Raw genomic sequence first — 5571 nt, forward strand, 5'->3', positions numbered from 1 at the left:
CCAGCGGGTCGAGGCTGCGGTGGCCGGGAGCGGCCACTGCACTCCAGCCTGGGCGACCGAGTGAGATTCCAACTCAAAAAAAAAAAAAAAAAAAAATATATATATATATATATATATATATTATATTCTGATATATATAATGTAACAGAATTTATACATGTTGCCAAAAAAGTGTATACACATTTTGGGAGATGTTATCTATAAGAGACGTTATCTATGTTTTACTTTTTGAAGTACTTTTCAGAAGTATCTGGATGCTGCAGGTAACCACTTTTAGCGCCTCTTGTAAGTGCAGAGGCAAACGTGACTAGTATTCATCTTACAATTTTAATACAGTTTTTTCCTTTTCTAAAATGTGCATACTTTTTTGGCACCGTGTGTGTGTGTGTGTACGAGTGTGTGTGTTACATATATATATATATTTATATATATATATATATATATATATGTATACATATCCTCATAGAAATTCTGGAAATCAGAGAGTCTATTTTCAGCTTTCAGTACATTCCTTTCAAGTTCTTTTCTGTGTTTACACGATTTCTCATGTTTATGCTATATATAAAATTTTCTTTTAAGTATTCAAAAGCAAATTCCTTTTTCTTTTAGATAATGAAAAATGTGCATTTTTACAAATGACTATAAAATCTTTCTACGCCTCATTTTCATTCTTAAGGACTACTTACTTTTCACTGTATATGCATGTCATGTGCAATCATTTTCTATTTGACATAAAGATTGCCTGCCATTGTTCACTAGTGGTGCCCATTCATCTGCCTCTTGAATGACATGTTTGGGTGAGAGTCCAGAAACTGCTGTCACTGAGTCAAAGTCTGTGAGCTTTGCACTTGAACTGCACAGCCAAATTACTTGCTGAAAGGGTCTTGCTTGCTTAGAATGCTGCCTGTGTATGAGAATGCCAACCTGCCCACCCCCACCCTGCTGTAGTTGGGTGTTTGTTCCCAGACCTCATATTCAAACACGATGTCCAGTGTTGGAAGTAGGACCAGGTGGGAGGCGTTTGGGCCATGGGGACAGATCACTCACGAATGGCTTGATGCTGTCCTCTCAGCAATGAGGAGTTCCCTGTCACTCCATGAGCCTCTAAGAGAGTTGATTGTTAAGAAGAGTCTGGCACCTTTCCCCCTCTTGCTCCCGCTCTGGTCATGTGATCTCTGTGCTCCATCTCCCTTACACTATGAGAAGCTTCCTGAAGCCTTTGTCAGAAGCAGATGCTGGTCCCATGCTTCTTGTACAGCCTGCAGAACTGTGAGCCCCCAAAATTCATTTTTTTTGAGTCAGGGTCTCACTCTGTGGCCCAGGCTGGAGTGCAGTGGCACAATCATGGCTCACTGCAGCCTCCACTGTCTGGGCTCAGATGATCTTCCTGAGTAGCTGGGACTACAGGTATGCACCACCATGCCCAGCTTTTTTGATTTTTTTGTAGAGACAAGGACTCACTATGTTGCCTAGGCTGGTTTCAAACTCCTGGGCTCAAGCAATCCTTCTACCTCGGCCTCCCGAAGTGCTGGGATTACTGGTATGAGCCACCACACCTGGCCCTCTTTCCTTTATAAATAATCCAGCCTCAGGTCCTTCTTTATAGCAACACAAATGGACTAAGATACACCCCCATCCCTTACGTGTGTCTGTAGCTGTATCTGCATGCATATAATAGACACCCATGACCTTGATACAGTGCTAGTGCACAGCGGTGCCTGGGAGGAGGTCTCAGCCCTTCTTGATAACATCATTACCTTTCTTCTCTACTCCAAGTAAAAACACAATCCAATTAAATCGAGTGTTTGCTATGCAAGCATAGCTTCATAACACCGTGGCACCCTCGCCCACACACTCACACCCACACACCCACACACATAGACGCATTCCAACCTGATAGGAAACCCTCCTATTTAGAAAATGTGGAGCCATTTCTGCCTGTGCATGCTGATTTATTAGTTTTAAAAAAATGTCCTTCGGGGTTGTTCATTTTACATTTCAATGACTTCTATCAGATTGAGCCTTTTTTCTATGCATAGGAAACACACATTTTTGAAGGATGGACGCTGAGTAAGCAGAAACCAGGTAGCAGGCACAGTGAGGTTGGGCTTGTATGAGACTAAGCCCAGGAAGCCCACCCTGCAGCCTGGTGTTCCTCACTCATGGGGGAGGGTGGGCGGGTAGGAAGGGGGATGCCCCAGGGTGGGGGATAGTCAGCAGCAGCCCCTTCCCCATTCTCTGGCAGTTTACCCCAGAAGACCATTCATTTGAGAGGTTGCTGGAGGATTCCAGAAACATTGTCTTGGCCCTGGAGTAAACCCTTGGTTTTGGGGTCATTTTAGTACAAATAGTAATCTGTTAACATTTGGAGTTCAGGCCAGGCTCATTGGCTCACGCTTGTCATTCCAATACTTTGGGAGACTGAGGCAGGAGTATTGCTTGAGACAGGGAGTTCGACACCAGCCCAGGCCACATAGCAAGACCTCAACTCTACCAAAAAAAATCAAAAAATGAGCTGGCCATGGTGGCACGTGCCTGTAGTTCCAGCTACTCAGGAGGCTAAGGGAGAAAGATCACTTGAGCTAAGGAGGTCGAAGCTGTGAGGTATCATGATAGGGTCACCGCACCCAGCCTGGGCAACAGAGATCCCTACTAAAAAAAAATCAGAGATTATATTCTTATTCACAAACAGTTGCCTGACATCGTACAGCTCCTAGGGCATCCACCATGCATGAGGAAGAAGTCCACACCCAGTTCTGCTGCAGTTGGACAGCTTCGGTATTTACGTCTTACAACATTGTCCATCTTGCCATCGTCTTGTGCCTGGGATCTCCAAGTATGGGTAAACGTCTGAAAGGCAGGAGCTGGGTTTTATTCATCTTTGTATCCCCAGGGCTTGACACAGTGAATAGCACCCCAAATATCTTGATATTAAGCACATTGAGAAGATGAACAGGTGATGTCTTAAGACCCCTTCCCAGTTCTGTGAATCTGCAAAGTCGAAATTACCTTCCTATTTTATCTTCAGACCTAGAACTTGGGCTGATATCCAAGGCTTAGCTTCATGGCTCTCCCATGACTATAAGAATATCCCAGAGTAGCCAGGCACATTGACTCATGCTTCTAATCCCTGCATTTTTGGGAGGCCGAGGCAGGAGCATCCCTTGAGGCCAGGAGTTCAAGACCAGCCTGGGCAACATAGTGAGACCCTACCTCTACAAAAAAAATAATAAAAAAATTAGCCATGTGTGCTGGTGCCTACCTGTGGTCCCAGCTACTCAGTAGGCTGAGACAGGAGAATCACTTGAGCCCAGGAGGTCAAGATGCAGTGAGTTATGATCATACCACTGCCCTCCAGCCTGGGCAAGACCTTGTCTCAAAAAAAAGAAAAGCCAATGGAAAGAGGAACAATTTTCATGCTAAGGTTGGAAAGGTTCACTTTTGACAAACCAGGCATTACACATAATGGTAATGTGGTTTTAGCTATATTTTGCAAACATGCGGTGAGGTAAGTTGGGAGTCCATGGGCCACCAGAAAAGCATCACTTGCGTTTTCTCTCCTGCTCTTACCTTCCAGGGCCTTTCTTCCTGACCCCAAAGCCTAGACCACGACAAGCAGTCCCCGAATCATCCAGTGCCAGAGACAAAAGGATGCTTAGAGATGATATCATCTCCCCTGTTTGTTTTCTCCCACAAATGAGGAAAGAGAAAACTTCTTGAGAAGCAGCCACGTTCTCTTTGTAATTTTCAAACATACATGAGATGAGTTTCCTCTAAGTTGTTCCAAGAAACAAAAAGACAATGATTCCCAGTGTCATCATGTAATTGTTGAATTAGTGTATAAGTTTCTGTTAAATCATGACCAATATGCCAAATAAATATAGAATTTATTATTAAATTAGTATTCTAAAACATGTCATTGTTACTGGTGCTTATTGTCATAGAAATCAGTTCGTAATCATGGGATTGCTCAATGAAAAAAAATTTTTATGTCAAAAGTCATATAAAACTCTATCCAAGCCTGTAATTCCAGCACTTTGGGAGCCCGAGGCGAGTGGACTGCCTGAACCTGAGGGTTTAAGACCAGTCCGGACAACTTGGCAAGACCTCATCTCTACAACAAATAAAAAATTAGCCAGGCAATTAGGGTGTGCCTGTAGTTCCGGATACTTGGAAGGCTGAGGGAAAAGGATCGCCGGAGTCCAACAGCTCGATGCTGGGGTGGCTGTGATCGTGCCGTTGCACTCCAGCCTGGGCAAGGGAGTGAGACTCGAACTCAAAAAAAAAAACCTCTATCTAAAAAATTGTTTAAATCCTATATAAGCATTATCTCCCTTCAGTGTGAGCAAGTGAACTCTCCTTAACATGAATTTTGTGTCATGAACTGCAAATTCTCTTTCTCTCGAACCTCAATAACCTTGAGCATAGCCATGCCATATAGTTTTTTGACTATAGTATTTTGATTGATTAACCCATCATGATTCCACACATTCAAATTGTGTTTTTTTGTATTCACCAAGGAAGACGGTGGCACTATCAATGAGCACATTGTACATTATATTCATATTTAATAGAATAAAGAATTTAAAAGTGTGGCTGTACAGGCTCATGCCTGTAATCCCAGCCATTTGGGAGGCCGAGGTAGAAGGATCACTTGAACCCAGGAGTTCAAAACCAGTCTAGGTCACATAGCAAGACCTTCTGTCTATAAGAAATAAGAAAGCTAGCTGTGTGTGGTGGTGTGCACCTGTAGTCCCAGCTACTCGGGAAGCTGAAGTGGGAGGATTGCCTGAGCCCAGGAGGTTGAGGCTATGGTGAACTGTGATCATGCCACTGCACTCCAGCCTGGTTAACAGTCTGACTCAAAAAAAAAGAAAGAAAGAAAGAAAGAAAACAAAAGAATAAAGGTAGGTGGCCTGGCTTGACGGCTCCTGAGCCCAGAAGTTTGAGACCAGGCTGGGTAACATAGCGAGACCCCCATCTCTATTTAAAAGAAAAATCAAGAAGTTTCTCCAAGGCCTTGCATTGCAGGGTGGTCAACACAGTTGGAGAATGACTGTAGCTGGAGAATGACTCTGTCACTGCTGATTCAGTTCTCAATCAGGCCTTGTTGGGCAACTGCCCACATGGGTGGATGTCATGACTGAACATCTCCTGAACTGAATAACCCAGTTAGCATGCACCTCCTCCACCATGCCCATCGGAGACTTCCCGGGAGAGCCCAGGGCCTAAACTGTCTCGCTGGGGTAGCCGCAACGTAAGGAACGGATAACCCCATTTCTCTCGGCATCTGGTCTTTTGTGTCAGGAGCTTCATATCAGATTACCGGCTCATCTTTTCTGGAGGATTCAGACATGATTAATTTATCACAGTGACAACCTTTGACTTAATGACACAGATAAATGAGAAGACCTCAAATGAACTTAAATAGATCAGGGGTTGTGGGTGGCGGTGGGGGAGAGAGAGAGAGATAACACATTGCTTAAAAGTGTGAGTGCCCTGGGTTCAGATCCTGACTGACTGTGACATTTACTAAGGGTGCATACATTTAGAATCTTACATCAAAATGTG

Source organism: Carlito syrichta, unplaced genomic scaffold, assembly GCF_000164805.1.
Source record: "Carlito syrichta isolate Samal-C Ts95f unplaced genomic scaffold, Tarsius_syrichta-2.0.1 Scaffold304427, whole genome shotgun sequence".
In the NCBI taxonomy this organism is placed as follows: domain Eukaryota; kingdom Metazoa; phylum Chordata; class Mammalia; order Primates; family Tarsiidae; genus Carlito; species Carlito syrichta.